We start from the raw sequence: 17,235 nt of genomic DNA on the forward strand, positions 1-17,235 counted from the left end.
CAATACACATTATTAAGAAAATGTAAAGGAAGAGAAAACTCACAGCAGTATCTTTGTTTTTGAGACCAAGACTGACAAATAAAACCAGATGTATTTTTGCAATATATTTCTGCATGACTACATAGATTTGAAAACTGTAACTACTGGAAATGTATTTATATACATCATAAAGAGGTACTTGATTTAGTGGTAAAGAATGCTAAATATGTTCTGGGCTGTATTATCAGAGGCACTGCTGGTAAACTGAGGAAACTGGTTATCTCCATTCATTCAGCATTTATTAGTTCTATATGTCTAGAGTACTGCATCCAGTTTGATCTTCCAATACATGAAAGATGTGACAAAACTGGACCCAAGAGCAATATAGGGCCACAACAGTGGGGCTTAGAACAGTTTCCCTGTGAGAAGATGATGAGGGAGCTGGTCTTGCTTTTCCTGGAACAAGGGCAGCTCCCTTACATGGCTAGGCAATGGAGAAGAAGGAGCCAGTCCCTGGACATTGGCACAAGATGAGACAACAGACACAAAGGAAACAGATTGAACCAAAGGAGGTTCTCACAGCGTATAACGATAAACCTGTTCCCCACAAAGACTCTCAGTACATGACACAGGCTGCCCAGAGTGACTGTGTATTCTCTCTCCATGCTTGAGAGTGAATAAGTCCCTGATCAACCATGTCTGACCACACACTTTGTGGTGATCTTGCTTTCAGTAGGAGTTTGAGCTGGGGATCTCTTAGGGTCCTTTCCAACCTGAATTATTATTTTATTCTCTGTAATAACAGCAGGCACTTAAAGTAGTCTTTAAAATGTGATTGTATTTTATTTGCTGTTTCACGTACCATTTTATTCTCTTACTGACCTAAATTTATCATTTTGACAAATCAGTGAATTCACCTATTCCAAAGAAATCTGATTCTCCTCTCAGCTATACTGGTGATGAATATGCAGCAACTTGACTGAGTGTAACACTTGAAATACATTGTTTGAGAATCTGGAAGCTTAATAGACTTTAGATAGTGACCATCTGAAATAAGAGCAGAATGTAATCTTCAGACTGTAGCATTGACTATGACTAAAGGGATTTCTGCTATGTAAACAGAAAGTTAAGAGAACTTTGGCTTCTCATTCGCTGTAAATCATTATGAAAAGCTGATGAGTGAAGTGTGGATCTTTCTTTTGGTACTTTTTTTTCCATGAAGAGAACAGCAAACACAGCCAATAAAATATTTTTGGCAGTACATTAAAATTGCCACAGCTCTAATGACTTGTATTCATAGTATAGTCTTAAACTACCAGTAGCTATAATTCATCATATTTCTAATTTTACAGAGGCACAGATGGCTGTCCACTCTAGTGGTCGCAACCTTAGTGAGTTAAACATGGAATAGTATGATTGATTAAAAATTGTAATCAGACATTATTCCTTGTAATGGTGATTAATATGAGTTTACAATTTCTGACAATAATTATTTTTATTCCTTCTTTTTAACAGAGAGAATAGAAAGTAAGTAGATTACAGGCTTAAAAAACCAAGACTTAAGGGCTAAATGAACAATTAATTTTAATTTCAAAATGAGAAAACTGCTGTTCATACTTTAATTTTTGATGGTTTAGGGATTCCTCTTATACTTTTGATAGCAGGTGGCTGTTTTTTCAAGATGAGCCACTGTTCCCTGTGGGAAAGGGACAGCTAATAATTTACTTGTGTAATTTTCTTCAAACCATTTTTAATTTTTTTTTTGCATGATTACCCTTTCATTAGTGCCTAGTAACATGTTGTTTTTAGGAATGTTGGGCATTCCTTTGAAGTTTAAAACAAATTATATTACCTGAGGCAGTGAAAAATTAATGGACTGGTTTCTATTAATGTTTTTTGCATTCATCAGAAACATAGTTAATGTCTTCATTTGGCTTTGGATCAAGCCATTGTTTCTTTCATACAGGATCCTCATAGTCAAACACAAATCAGGCCTGTATTGTGATAGGATCCTTGACTTCCATATGGCTCTCTTTTCTTCAAAAGAGTTTGTGAAATTTACACTTAAACTGATACTATATCTCTACATCTTAATTTGCTTAAGGACTGGGTTTACACAGCAAGGTTTTGATAAGAGGTGAGCTGCAGGAGAGACTTCCGTGAGTGGACAACACAAGATGCCCCCATGTCAGACACAATTTCATCCAGCTCCAAATCCAACCAGACAAAGCTGGATGAAAAAAAATCCAGCTCAGACAAAGCTGAGCTCAACAGTGACAGTGGTAGTGCCTCTGTGTAAACATATTTAGGAAAAGTAAGATAACTACAGAGCAGCTGTGAGTTAAAGGAGTGAAAAAATAAGAGAGAAACAGCCCTGTAGATACCCAGGTCAGTGAAGAGTGAAGAAGGAGAGGAAGGAAGTGCTCTAGGCAGCAGAGCAGAGATTCCCCTGCAGCCCATGGAGATCTAATGTGTAGCAAAAATCCACGTGCAGCCTGTGAAGGATATTCCTGAAGCAAATGGCTGACTGGAGGAAGCTGCAGACCATGGAGATTGCATGCAAGAACAGACCTCTGTCAGGAACTGCAGCTCATGGAAAGGAACACACACATGAACAGGTTTTCTGGCAGGAACTGTGACCCTGCGAGGGACTCACTCCAGAGCACTCTGGATCCCAAAGAAATGTATCCTCCAGAAAAGGACTCATGCTGGAACTGTTCTTGAAGGACTGTAGCCTATGGGAAGAACCCATGATGGAGAAGTTTGGATAGGACTGTTTCCTTTGGGAAGCACCTCATTCTGGAACAGAGAAAGAACATGAGAAAGACATGTTATGGTAGGATACGATTTGTTCATTTTTGTATCATCAGTGAAACATCTTCATTCCCCAACTTCCCTTCTGAAACAAGATCTAGTCTTTCAACAAGCTGTGGGATGCAGGTACTGAAAATGAAAGGAAGCTAAACATAACATTTAGGCAAAGAGTTCACAGAGAAGTGTTGCTGATTCTCAGCATCTCTCATACTGCCTTTGGCACACAGATTTTATGAAGCCCAAGGCAGAACTTAGAGCTACTTCCCTCAAGCAGAATACTTAGAGCAGGCCTCTTTGGTCTTGTTACCACTGTTTCTCCAAAGGTGAAACAGGAAAGTATAGTTCTTTCCTTGGCTGCAGGTTAAATTTCCTCTTATTTTACTCATAGTGATAAATCCTTCTTGTTTTACTCTCTTCACTTCCTCCTCTTATTTTAATCTTCATGTCTCTGAGACTTATAGCTCTTTTTTTCTTTTTATGTCACTGTACTGCTGCCTAAATGATGCTGTTGTTTCTTTTTATGTGGATGCCTTTGACTAGGCAACAAATTTTGTAACAAAAATAACAAATATTTCTAAGGAAGAACTTGTAGAATCTATATTTATAGAACTTAGCAGAATTTTTTTTTCAATTTGTTAAAAAACCCCACCCAAACAATTTTCTTCCTTATTTTCTGTTTAACAAGATACACTGCATATTAGCCTATGTTTTATTTTCAAATGGATGGTACTTTCTAAGACTGATGATTCTCCTAAATTCATTGCAGCAAAAAGATAGATGGTAAGATGTCATGTGTAGAGGAAGGTTGGGTGTTAAGACTTCTGTGGCTGTGTGCAACTTTTCCCAAAAGATGATGAGTCCTGTATAATTACAGCTGGTATGTGCTGTATCACATGGTGTTGAAACCTGCTATCATGAGAGATGGCTAATTGGCTATTTGATTAATAGCTCTCCACCAGACTCCATCTGTAGTGAGATTTAGCCTACTGTTCTCAAAGCTGGCTGAGGCATACTTCACCACAACCTCTCTGAACAGCTACATGACGCAAAATCATTACAGAGTGAAAAAACAGTTATGATTGAGCAAAAGGTGTCAAGCATAAGCAGCCACTGTCAGAGGGTCGTAGTTCTTTGCCTCTGAATTCAAAGTCTTTTCACAATGGTGCAGTGATTCATTCCTCCTTTAAAGAAATCATTTCCATTTTCTTGCATTGTAAAGAGAAAAGAAAGAAAATATCCATAACAAGCAAAAATCCTCACCAAAACCATATTTCTAGAAAAGTTTATAATAGGAATGATGATCTACGTCTAGATTAGCCAAAACGATTGTGAGAAGGGCAGTAATATGGAGCCAGCTGCAACCCCAGAAGCAATGCAATAATAAAGTTGCCTGTGGCCCTAAACCCTTTTTTATGTATCCAGAGAAAAGTATAGTTGAGCAGGCAGTCGTCTGTGCATTGCAGTATCTAGGTTTTGATAAGTGTTTTAACAAGCTGGCATAGAATACTAGTTAAATCTAAAACCAGGACCTAACAGTCTCTTATTCCAGCCACCAAATAAATGGTGGGGAATTCAGTGGACTAGATCTACAAATATTACATTCTATATATATGCCTTCTTATACTGATGATATTTTTTTGTTTGCAGTGTATATCCTAATTTGGGAAAAATGATAATGAAGTAAAAAGAAATAGCCTATAAAACACTATTGTCAGAAAACTAAGCTGCAAAGAATAAAGCATATACAGAGAAACTATGAAGATTATGGATTATTTTAGTTGGGTTTCTTTTGTACGAGACCAGTGTCTAACAGGTCTGTGAATGGGAGTCAATATGAAAATGGTAACATGCTTCTCTGCTACCAATTTTAGAAAGTAAAGAGAAGTGTACTAAAAACTGTTGTAAACTGCTTCACAAGAAAGCATCAGCAATGCCTAGCAAACTGCTCCTACAAAGCAAGCTTTATATGCTTGAATCCTAGCAACTAACTCTATATACTTATTAGCAAACCTTTGGAATCCTATAGCACTCTAACAACACTAACAGCAACAAAATCCAAACTGGATTTCATATGGTTTCTTTACAGTTGACCAATTTTCTGAAGACTTTCAAAGAGACATGAATACTGAGAAAATATTTAGAGAGACACAGTGGAATGGTTTTACAGACTAAGTCCTTCTGGATAGAGAGTCCACAGAGAGGCAGTAGAAAAGGCTGATCCAGGTGTATCCAGCTTTAAAGTCTAGTCTTTAATATCTACCTCATCCATTCAAAATCCATTCAAATCACAGCAATACTGCTGTTTCTTGCCTAATAGAGAGCAGCTCCTGGTACAATGCTGTATACTTTAAAGACACATAGGGAATATATTCCTTCCTAACTAGATAAGCTGTTTTGCCAATGTACACAGGAATTCCAGCAGCAGTAACACAGGAAAAAAGCAGCACATCCAACTGGACCTGCAACAATTCTCCACCTGATGCCTAGTAACTTGATGAATCAGGCTGCAGATAAAATTTTGTGCATTTTTGATCTTTAAGGATAATCAAAGTAAAAATTTTATTAGCCTGAAGAATCAGTCTTATGTTTTGCCTGCTTCTCCTAGTGATTAGTGTATTTTGTGAGTAATAAACAAGGTTGTTGCAACTTCAGAAAATAGCCCATCTCTAATTCCTTAATCCCGATTTCTACCAGAAGAATTTTTAATCTAAGAATTTAAATTTATGGTGTAATATAAACCATAATTTCATCCTTTTTTTAAACAAATATGATCTCAGTATATATAAAGAGATATATACATGAATCTATATGCAACTTTACTAACCAAGGCAAAATAACAGGAAATATTCCATGTGAACATGATTTACAGTACTTGTTATTAATGTTAGGTTAAAAATGTAAAAACCCTGCTGCATCTTCCCTTCTCTTATCAATAATACAGCTTAACACACTGTGAGCATAACTACTTTCAGCATTGTTTTCCTTCTTGCTTTATTTTCCTTTGTCATTTTACTATTAAAACACAGGAGAAATAGGAAAAAATAGTGAAATGAGAATCAATAAAAACAAAACACTTCAAGAAAAAACCTGAAAGGCTGAAGAGCTGTACAATGGTGATAAAAATGTCATCACTTTTCAATAAATAGGTCTTTCCACTGGAAATGTTAGCTGGCCTCAATTTTCTGGAGATCTTGGACAATGTAAGAAATATACACACCCACACAAAATATATAGTTTTTGAAATATATATATATAGTATTAATTCTGAGTGGTAGGCATCACATAATATCACTCTACTGAGACCATAGAAGATTTAGCCTTTAAACTTGTGGTTTTTGAAACAAAAGCCAGACAGAAAGCCAAAGAAATAAAGCTTGCAGCTTAATCACTTCAACCGAGTTGAATTCAAATGCTTCATCTTACCTGTGTTTCGCAGATCAGAAGTTAATATGAATTTAAAGCAGTGTGTTAAGAGTAATGAAAATTTATGATGTGTGTGGCCTAATAGTAGAGATTAGTAATTTGAATGAGAAATGGATGTGTGTTCATTTATCTATGGGCAAATTAACTCACTTGTTGACCTTTCTACAGTTATCTATAACTCAATGTATCTATATTTAAACCACAATTGTGTATCATTTTACATCTAATATTTTTACCTGATATCACTAAAGTTATCCAACATGACCCAAGTTTAGCTCTGTTACATGATTTACATCAGTCATAATTATGATCATTGTGATCATATTACACTCCCTAAAGTATGTTTTACCCTTCTGACAAAGCAGTTTTCTGTGTGCATTGATACTGATTAACTCCTATGTGAACATCTAGTTCTTGAAAGTATCTTAAAACATCATCTGTGGTTTTGTGGGTTTTTTTGAGAATTTAAAAATTATGGTTTTATTCTTTGAAAGGTGAGACACTGATGCATTTTGTTGAAAAAACTGATCTTGAGAATGCATAGAGGCTATGATAGTAAAAACATCTTTCAAGTGAGGCTATTTTCAGGTTTCTGAACTTTTAGAATAAATGGTTATTATAATGTTTTTATGTCAATTAGAGCATGAACTAATTCTTTTATTTAAGTCTTGGCAATCATTTTTCATTAGTTTCTCAAGGACAACCTGGCACTGCAGCATGAAATCCAAAATTTTTATTTCTTTGATTCTGACCTAGCTATCGGTTTCCTGACATTAATTTCACGTACTGAAAAAAGGGTTGCAGATAATACATATTTTTAATGTTGAGAACTCTACCAAGCTATTACAATTACATTGATACTCCAACTACTTTGTTTTATTTGAGTACATGAAAACAACATTTCATGGGATTTATTTTTTTTTCTTTTTGAATTCTTCCTTAACTCTTCTTAATTCAAAGTGATTTTTTTTTAAAGATTGGGAACTGTTTGTTTTTATTATGTTACATTTTTCCTATGTTCACTAAAAGATCATCACAAAGTAAAATCTTCCTGAGAAATCAGAAATAATGTAGAAACAAAAAACACATGAAAATGAATATATTCAAATAGCTTTAGGAGAACTCTGCAGCACCTTGTGAAAATGCAGTGTAACAAGAAATAAAAAAATATTTTTCTGTCTTTCCCTCTACTCAACTGCCAATCACAACTACATCCCAGTTAAAGTGATTTTCACCAAGTTGTTCTGTGCCTGGGTGGAAAGCTGCTAGCTTTCTTCATAACAGCCCATCTGGTGCTGTATTTTGGATTTATAGTTAAACCAGTGTTGACAACACAACAGTATCTTAACTTTTACTGAATAGTACTTGCACAGCATAAGGGCCTTTTCCCCCCACACACACTGTGGTCTCCTAGAATTAAGCCACCAGTGGGCCAGAAATTGAGAGGAGCACAGACAGGACTGATGACTAAAATCTGCTAAAGGAATATTCCATACCATGTAACATGATCAGCAATGAAGGATATTCCATACCATGTATCATGATCGGCAATGAAACCTTCGTTAAAGGAAGAAGTTGGGGGATATTTGTTTTCCAAGATGATTGCTGCTCAGTCATCATCTCACTTGGGAAAGGATGTGTTTGCCTTTGCATCCCTTGCATCCCCAACATTACACCTACTCCACTGTTTATCTCAGCCCGCAAGGATTTGGGGTTTTTAATGGTTTAGGAGTTGGCTTCTTTTTGATTTGTTGTTTGTTTGGGTTTTTTTTGTTTTTGTTTGTTTGCATTTGTTTTGGTTTTTTTTTCCTTTAATTCTTTCTATTCCCCTTACCTGCTGGGAGTCAGAAGAATGAGCAAGCAGCTGTATGGATGATTAACTGCTGGCCAATGTTACCCCACAACACACCCTGAAGTCCCCAGGCTCTGCTCTGACTTGGGAACACACACCTCAGGGCTGGCCTGAGCAGCTTTATTGCTGATGAGGCTATTCAAGATTTAGACTGTTAAAATGAATATATTAATAGGAACATCAAATTTACTTCACATATGTAATGTGATCTTTTTTAGTCACAAAAAAGACCTAGTAACACTGCTACCATTATTCCATGAAATTCAGATTCCGGAAATGGTGACAGAAACCTGTTTCTGCTTCAAGCATAGCAAAACTGGACATAAGTGATAACATTCCTGCAATGAAAATATTTCAAAGTAACATTTCTAGGAATCAAATCATCATACAGCTGTCAACAGATATTTTTCAGGCTGCTTTTTACAACTGACATTTTGCCTCATACCTTGTATGTTAAGCTAAGCCCATATTTTTAGGTTTCATTTTTTCTTGTAGTGGGAGAGAAAAATGTATTTCCAGGTAACATTGTTGTATTGGTAGGTACTTAAGATTAAAAAAAAAAAAAAAACTCCTGATGAGAGGAAAAAAGTGTCTATCTTAAGTGAAATGTTTATGAATTTCTGCAACAGGACATTAAAATTCAGCAGCAGACTGATGTGTAGCAATGATATTCTCCTTCTAGAAGTTCTTAGTCACACACTGAGCAGTCACTCACTGAAACTGTTGAGATTTAAGTGTATATCTAAGCGAATAGCTAAAGTACTCATGGTCTACATTCCTGATTTAATATTCCAGAAATTACGTCACTATATATTACTGTTTCTTGCACTGGACTGCAATAAAACTAGCCATTGAGACAATAGTTATGATAGATATCCTTTATAGATGGAATATTATGTCAACTATAGATGATATTACATTATTATGTCATAAATTAAAGGCCATGTCTTACCATGCAATCGTAGAAATGCCTGTCAACACTACAGCTACTGATTTAATACTTGCTCATGGGGGAAGAGTAGCTAGAAACACAAAATGCTCAAGAAAAAATCCTTGATTTAATACATTTGTATGGCCTCTAAGTTTGCTCTTTCTTTTCTGGGACCTAATAACAAGTAAAGTATTAGAGGAAATGTGGCTTGCATCCCTTCAGTTAAAGGTCTGGCAGTATTTACTGGAAATACAGCATCCCTGGCTTTGTAGGCTCATAATGGAGCTTCAGAGATCCATATTGTGCTAAAGCTTTTATGAGCTATTTTATGTAGGGAGAAACTGTAGGAACTGCTTATGAAAGGATAAATTCCTACACTCAGTAGAAATTAGACATCAACTTCAAGAAAGAGTGAATTTCACTCTTCTCTAATTTCATAGCCATGAGTATCAAAATTGGCAGCAAAACTTTGCTCTCCCAGACAGAAACAGACTTTTCTCTGTTATACAAATGAACAAAGGTTAAAAAAAAATCCAAAGGGGATTTCTTCATGTTCATGAGTTACAGAGCGCTCCTGGACTCTACTCCAGGTCTTTGCAGTAGAGCAGACAGTTACCAATCTGGGCTTCCTACTCTCTCCCATACCAAGTTACATACAAGAGCCCAGTGGTATCATTCACCTAATCTACAACGTTATTACTCTAAGATATTAAAAAAAACAACCCCCAAAAAAACTAAGGTATTAAGACCGTTTAAATCCTTTGAGAGTAACCAAGATTATTTTGTGCTATGATATGCTTCAATCCAGGAATTCAAATGCCTTCTAGCTTTTCTAGTGTATACAGAAGTAATCCATGGAGCCTCCCCCAACCAAATAGCTTCACAATACCTAGAGACATTTTTAGCACATTCTTTCGGCATCATTCATATGACTCATATAGATTTAGGAATTTTAGTTTTCATTTCACTTTCAAGAATGTCTGTTGACAAATAACTAAAAAGCAGTTCAAACTCTGCATGCTTTTCACTTCATCATCTCAACTTGGCGAAGTAAAGGGTGCACATGGAATATTTATATTACATACCAGAAATGCTTCCTGCAGAGAAGCAGCAGATGACTGGTTTCAGTCCTGGCATGGCTCTATAGCACTTTACAAACATAATTTTCACTCCTACTACTAGAGAACAAAATCTCAGGCACTCAGCCTTCCACTTTTCTGGAACACACCTCTTATTTACTTAACTTACAGCAGTTGATTCTGGAATAAAAATTAATAAGACACTATAAAAAAGAAAGAAAAATTTTGAGAGAGACTATTTAGGACTTGGACATCTATGCTCTTAGGGAACAGCAAGGACAAGCTTCTCCCTAAGAGCTGGGAGGCCAAGGGGGATACCGTGGCTGGCAGGCACAGAAGCCACAATCTCATCTCAAGACAAGCAGGACAAACCCTGAGATGGTGGCTCACCCCAAAGCTGGATCACAGGGCAATAGCACAGTGATGAGACAAGTCTGAGGGCAGTCTATAGGTCACAGACAAGGTCATGTGCATTAGACCTGACAGGCAGAACCAAGGTCAAGCCAGCCACAGGTCAAACTCCAGTGGCCAGGTTCCTGTAGCCAGGCACAGCTGAACAAGACACCAACAGTACCACAGCTCAGGGAGAGAGGAGGGGCCCAGGGCAGAGCTTAAATAGAGCTCCTGGCCAGTGGCTGTAGGTGGAGGTCTCTGATAAGGCTAATTGAGGTCATTAAGGCTGACTAAAGCACTCATCACCCTGACTCACTTGCTGTCTATCCTTCTTAAAGATTTCCAATATGTACTCTCACTATAACATCTGACCACTTCAAATGCACTTTATTAGAGTTTTTTCCAAGATTTCAGAGCTTTTTTTTTTAATGGAATAGCATGCATTCTGGATTTCTTATACATTATTAATTTTTGACTGGCCTACCCTTGCCCTGCCTTGTTTGGGTTTTTTTTTTGGTTTTTTGGGGTTTTTTGTTTGTTTGTTGTTTTTTGTTGTTGTTGTTGCTGCTGTTTTGTTTAAATTGTGAATTTGTTTTGGTTGTTGTTTAGAATACGTGGAATTCACTTGATAATCCATTCTTTTTTCCCACTGCTTTTCACTGTAGATTGAAAAACCCTAATTTAATCAAGCCTGATACACCATGCTGGTGCTATGACACTGCTAAAAGGCTTCAGGGATTAACATCAGTTTTGGAAACATATGTACAGGCTATGCTATGGCCACAACAGCCCCAGGAATTAAAGGTCCTTTCTAATTGAGCTGTGAATGTAGTAAAACCAAAGAACAGCAAGGCTAAAGGGATTCTTCCCTGAGCAGTCAAAACCCCACAGGACACACAGAATCAGAGAGAAAACTGACAGTAACTTTTAGATTTCTGGCAACTGCTGTGAGCCAAACAGCTGCTGCTGACAAACCAGGGAATACAGTACCTCCCTTCTGCCCTAGTATCCCATATCTCAGCTGAAAGGTACAGCTGCACAGTTACTTCCAGGTGGAAATGAGTGTGCTCTGGATGTATTCTAAGCCTGAAGGGTGGGATAATTTCCAAACTAGAAGACATGTTGCCAAGTTGCATGATCTTGAGCTATTAAGTCTTACTGAGAAGCTGCACATAAAACACAACTAGATGCCCCAAGGGTAAGGGTTGAATTTTTCCTCTCTTCCTGCAGAGTTTTGTATGGATTTACATCTAATTCCCAGTTCTTCCTATGTACCTTGCCTGCATCTGTGTGTTGATAGGACAGCTGTTTTCAGTGTTTCAAGGATGTTTAGGCATGTCTTGAGTGAATTAATGCCCAGTGTCAAATACAGAGATTCTTGACTCATTATATATAACAAGAAGGTAAAATGTCTTAGCTCATTGCTTTCTTCCAGAATGTATTTGTATATTCATCCTCAGGAAAGGATTAAAAATTGTTACATGCATATGTATTTTCTATTCTTTCCTACCACTAAGCTGTTGAATAGCAGAAGCTGTTCAAGTTTTTAAGAGTAAAGAGAAAAAAGAAATGTTTAAATGTAGGTATTGAAACCAAAACAAGCCCAAAATGATGTCTCAGGTATGGTAAAGAAACATGAGAAACACTCTAAAGGATAAAATTGCTGTGAAGCACTTGAACCAACAAAGCAAGTGTTTATAGAATGTTTAACTGCTTTTGTAATTTAAGGTACATGATTTACTCCTATAAAATGAACTTTATGAGTAGCAAAAGTCATTGTGCAAGAACAGTGTTGCTGATGTTGACAATTTTATTGTTATACTCATAATATTTGATTATTATGAAGCTGTGGATCCTGAAGCTGTGGATTCCAACATTATTACATTTCGTGAGACTCTCAGCTTTAATTTAAAAATAAAAAATATTTTATTGGTCTTGAGTTTTAGAGGAAATCATGTTTATATGCTAAATATTCAAAACTCAGAAAACAAATATGAAGTATATAATAAATAGAGCTTAAGAATTAATAAATCTGCAGGTATTTTAATCCAGTCAAGTCTTTTTATAAGATCTTGTTTCAATTTCTGAGCAGCTGAGATTATCACTTATACACACTTTCATAACATCTCTGTTGTGCCATAAAGTATTTGCAACACACAGGGCTGAAACAAAACCTTCATGTAATAATGTCATTTTGGGTTCATTTTTATGGTGAATCCTTAGAGGTTTTTCACTCATGTTCCAAAATGTGTTTGCAAGAAGGCATCACTACAGTCAGAACTATGTCAGGAGTTCCAACCTTAAAAAGAAAACTTTTGAAAAATACCCTTTTTATCAGGAAAATCATGCCCCCTTGATTCAATTCAGCAAACCTCCAGGTCCACATCATGTCTTGTTTCTGTCTTCTAAATGGCAGTTGTTTCATTTTTGCAAACATTTTGGTGGAGAGAAAAACCAATGTGATAACATTTTAAAATTCTTTTTTAATGACCATAATGTTAAATATTTTAGTAAAGATTAAACAGTTAAAAGGCACTGAAGGCAAATATAGGTACAGAAGTCTAACACTGTATAACACTCCACATCTTCGCAGTTATCATGAGCGTTTCAGAGTCATCTAAAATTACACACTGTGCAGGAAAAGGACACCACCACTATAGGAGTATACTGGTTTTAATCAGTTTCTTAACTGTCATCTGAGTCCTGAGACGAACCTAAACTATACTTCCCTCATTGAACTCCCGTCAGGGACAATGCTGTGTCAGGAAAATTGAGATGTCCTCTCCTTCAGGCTTGGAAGGTTTCAGCTGAGAGCCCTCCCCTCTTAGACCTGACCTTGACTTTCATTCTCCTTTTGTAAGAAAGCATAATGAGTGTGGCTAGCACAGGTCTTTCTCGTGAGAACATTCCGTTGTGTTTTATAAACAAAGTTTGGATGTTTTTTAAACAGTGTCTCGAGATGTGGACAGTTCAGGCCTGGCCAATAAGGCCTAGGGGGAGGTTTCTGGCTGACCAATCTGGGCGACCTCTGAAAAGTCTATATATATTGAAATCAAAATAATAAATTTGCTCTTTCTTGCCACACTGAGAACTCGGGTCTTTTCTCTGCTAGCGGCTCAACAGCAACATATGAGTAATGCAGAGAACATAAAAGAGGCATTTCTTTAGTTCCAATTCCTAAAATTGTTCCCATTTTTAATCAAAATGACCACTGAAATACCCCATTTCCATGGCAGATGCAGGACAAGCCCTTGTACTTGTTCCTCAGACTGTAAGAAACAGAAAGCCAGAGAGTTTGCAAATCCTAATGTTCTTGGTAGGTTTTAGGACAATTTATAATTTTGGACTGTGCAACAGTATAGCTCTGAGATTCCTGCTCATGCTAAAAAGATTTATTTAGTACATATTAGTATCCTAGAAAACATATTTATTTTGGGAAACCTTTGAAACAGTTTTGTGAGATTCTAATAATAAGCTTGAAAAGTTTGAAAATACTAAATATATCTTCTGAAAATCAATAATTTCCTTCAGGTTCCTAGGTCTAGTCCCTTTTCTTTTTCTTTTGCCTGAAGGTAGACACCAAAACACTTTTGAGAACTTGGGACTGAATGATGGGAGGCAACAAGAGTTAGTCACCCAATGTGCACCGGTGCCTTGAGGACACACATCTATATATTCCTGTGTCTGAAAAGTTTTAGAAAATATAGGATTTTGATTCATGTGTACAGATGCAAACAGCTGAGGTTGTTTCAGAGGAATTAACTCTAAACTGAGGCAGAAAACAGATCACTGTGGGGTGTTGCCATCTTCAGATGCTGAAGAAATTTTGCCAGATTTCATCTACCAGCCTGGCAGCTCCTAAATCACAGAGATATTTTTGAAAATGTTACCTACACTCAGCTGTGACTAATGATAGCTGAGACTCTAGAGAGCAATTTGGAGGTCATTCTGTGCCTGCTGCCTCTATTTCATCAGTCCTCTCATGGGGCAGACTCCATGCTTTGGGAAATAGTTAAGAATTTGTTGTGCTTGTAGTGCTTTGAAGATGAAAACCACTGTAGATTAACAAGCTTTAGGTTCAAATTACTCTGATTATACTTCACAAAATATTATTTACTTATTTCAGAAATACCATAGATCTTGTTGATATTCTGATTTTGACCCTACTGAATAAAAGGAAGGCTAAATCTTTCCAGTTCTCTTCCATTTAGCCATTACTCTTTTCCCACTATCTTATATGTTGGTTGTAAAAACCAGAAAGGTAAGACAGGTTTCTTTCTTCAATGCAAAATTTGTCTTGACCACAATCTAACTCGTAATTTGTAAAATCTTGTTCTAGCAAAATGAATTGATTTGGCACAATTTGAAGCACTAAAGGGGCAGCTAAGGTGGCCTCTCCAACAGGAGCACTGAGCTAAGATGCATCTGTAGTGCAAGGCAGTCATACTAAAAGGTTTCCAAAAGCATAAACTGAGAACCATGTCTAGTCTGTCTGCAGATGATTTTTTCTGCAAACATTGCATATCTAAATTGCAAGTGCATGTACAGGTTATAATAAATCTATTCCATCAATATAGATGACTTAATATTGCAAAACATGTGAAAACCAGTCATAAATAATGATCCATATCACATATTAAGGCTTCTGCTTCAATTTTCAGCTAATAGCAACTGAATGACATCCTCTTCTTAGAAGTACCAATGCAACAATTCTATATGTTTTTTGGAGTGACTTACTGTACAGAACTGCTAATTTGTCTTATTCTCATACTCAGTAATTATGCAGTCAGTAAACAGCTAGCCATCTAGTAATGCCACGTAATGAAATGACCTATGATTTAAGACTAACCATCAGGAATAAAAAACAGCTCTTTTCTAGGGTACACATGCCCTATCTCCATTACCTGGGAGGATGCTGATTACAGTCAGGATCCTGTCACACTCCATGTTCTGCAGTGAAGAGCACAGAGCAACCTACCAAAATACAGCTGGTGAGTAAAGGCTTTACACTGTCTCTGTAAAGTAAGATATGAGCAACTTCACATTCCTATTCAAGATAGAGCCTGGATATTGAAGCCCTTTTACATTAGGTACACTGAGAGGCATGATCTGGTCCTATCCTTTATAGAATCATCCTTTGACCAAACACCACCTTGTCAACTAAACCAAGCCCTAGGTGCCATGTCCAGTTGTTTATTGAATACTGCCAGGGATGGTGAGCCTACAACCTCCCTGGCCAGTCCATTTCAATATTTGACAACTCTTCCAGTGAAGAAATTCTTCCTGATGTCCAACCTGAACCTCTCCTGGCATGCTGGAGGCCATTTCCTTTTGTCCTGTCACTAGTTGCCTTTGAGAAGACACTAACCCCCACCTGGCTACACACTGGTTTCAGGTAGTTGTAAAGAGAAATAAGGTCTCCCCTGAGCCTTCTTTTCTCCAAGCTCAACAATCCCAGCTCCCTCAGCTGTTCCTCATAGGACTTACTCTTTCAACAGTTCCACCAGATTCATTGTCCTTCTTTGGATAGGGTCCAGCACATCAATGCCTTTCTTGAACTGAGGGGCCCAGAACTGAACACAGGACTTGAGGTACAGCCTCAACAGTGCTGAGGGCAGAGGTACAATCATTACCCGAGATGATTGAACAAAGATGTTCAGCTTTTGTGATCTGCTCCAGGACAGAGTCATTGTTCCCCCTATCTGCTGGTCAGCAGCAGTTGCAGAGTACTTAGAGTGCTGCAAGCACATAAAAAGGTTCTTCTGATAGATGTCAAAAATAAGTTGTTTTTATTGCACAGAACAGTGTGAAGAGCATGGTCTGCAGGACAAGAGCTGTGACATGAGTTTATTTGATAGTGAAAAACTGAAAATGAAAAAAATTTTAAAAAATGAAAATTTTTTTAGGATCTGAACCAAGAGGAGGGAGCAAAATTTAGTGTTGCCCCATCCTTCTTTCCTGTTGCTGAGGAATGAAACAAGTAAAAATTAAAAAAAAAACAGGAAATAAATGCTTCATGAGACCTTATTTCCATAGTTTGTCTGGGTTTTCATACTTTCACAAATGTGTATTTCAAGGTATTTGCTGCCAATCTGTGTATATTTTAAATTTTTGCTTTTTATTTTTGGCTTTGCCTTGCACTGAATATGATCTTTCAGGACAAGATAATGGTAATCCATTAACATTTAACATTTTGCTTTGTATGCATTCTCCATCCATGCAGTAAATCAGCAGGTATTCCTTGAATTGCTGGAAGACATGTAACCTTGTAACTTTGTAGAAAGTTTGTAGTGAAGAATTTTCAAAATTTTCCTTCCAGGTTAGCAATCTTTTTCAAAGTTTTATTCAGTCAGTCGACCTCTCCATTGTCTTGAAGGCAGAAGGTTCTTCACTGCTGTATATAAAGATTTTGACAAACTTCTGAAAAAAAAATAGGTTGTTTGTTGTATGTTGAAAATATTATCATTTTAACAGTATGTGTGACTCAAATTGAGTTTAGAAATTGTATTTCAGATAATCTAACAAGGCAGTAAGGTAGCAAACACATCTTGTGTTGTGACCTTATCTACCAACAAAAAAAAATTCTAATCATATTTACAATTTAAAAAGAGTTTGTAATTACAGTATACAAATGAATGCATTTTTAGCATAAGACTAGCTTCAAGTTTAGACAACTTCAACATGCAATTCTGGCCACCAGCAGAGTTCTCATAGTTACAGTTTTGTCTTAAAAGTTGTTGATGTTTTTCATGTAACAATTGTAC

Source organism: Lichenostomus cassidix, chromosome 1Aa (assembly GCF_008360975.1).
Source record: "Lichenostomus cassidix isolate B80296 chromosome 1Aa, HeHo_3.0, whole genome shotgun sequence".
NCBI classification, from domain to species: Eukaryota; Metazoa; Chordata; class Aves; order Passeriformes; family Meliphagidae; genus Lichenostomus; species Lichenostomus cassidix.